Below are 895 nucleotides of genomic sequence, written 5' to 3'. Positions count from 1 at the left end.
GGGTGGAGCCGCCCGGCCCGGGACAAGATGCCTCAAACCGCACGGCAACCCCGCACGGCTGTTGCAACATGAGCGTTCGTTCCTTTATAGACGTGTACTAATAAAGTTTCGTGCATCAGTAAATATGGTGTCTAAAAAGCGTAATGTTGACAGTGAAATTAGAAAGTTTCTGACTGTTAGACCTACAGCCGTTTCAGTTTGCCTCAACTGCTACAAAACGGTCGCTATTCTTAAAAGCGCTAGTTTGTAGTGACGCTACTAAACATAACATCATAGTTCCAGAAAAACTTTCCTCCTCTCAGTGAAACGCCTCAAGATACACTGAGGTGACAAAAGTCATCGTATAGCGATATGGACACGTACAGATGGCGATAGTATCGCACACACAAGGTACAAGGGGCAGCGCATGGCAGAACTGGCGTTTGTTCACAGGTGATTCATGTGAAAAGGTTTCCGATGGGATTGTGGCAGCGCGACTGGAACTAAGACAGTTTCAACGCAGCTTGGTAGTTAGAGCTGGACGCGTGGGACGTCCCATTTCGGAATTCGTTAAGGAATTCAGTATTCCGAGGTCCACACCGAGCGAGGTGGTGCAGTGGTTAGCACACTGGACTCGCATTCGGGAGGACGACGGTTCAATCCCGTCTCCAGCCATCCTGATTTAGGTTTTCCGTGATTTCCCTAAATCGTTTCAAGCAAATGCCGGGATGGTTCCTCTGAAAGGGCACGGCCGATTTCCTTCCCAATCCTTCCCTAACCCGAGCTTGCGCTCCGTCTCTAATGACCTCGTTGTCGACGAGACGTTAAACACTAACCACCACCACCGAGGTCCACAGTATCAAGAGCGTGCCGAGAACGCCAAAATTCAGGCATTACCTCTCACCATGGACAATGC

The 895-nt window shown here is 49.6% G+C and overlaps 1 non-coding gene across 1 annotated transcript; it reads left to right on the top strand.

Moving 5' to 3' along the window:
• Positions 1-581: 581 nt before the first annotated feature.
• Trnaa-cgc lies at positions 582-654 on the top strand. Its single transcript has one exon. It is a non-coding gene; the product is annotated as a tRNA-Ala (tRNA).
• Positions 655-895: the final 241 nt, after the last annotated feature.

This window comes from Schistocerca piceifrons, chromosome 6 (genome assembly GCF_021461385.2).
Source record: "Schistocerca piceifrons isolate TAMUIC-IGC-003096 chromosome 6, iqSchPice1.1, whole genome shotgun sequence".
Lineage (NCBI taxonomy): Eukaryota > Metazoa > Arthropoda > Insecta > Orthoptera > Acrididae > Schistocerca > Schistocerca piceifrons.
The sequence above is the reverse complement of the archived record's forward strand: the minus strand, read 5'-3'. Positions and strand labels throughout refer to the sequence as shown.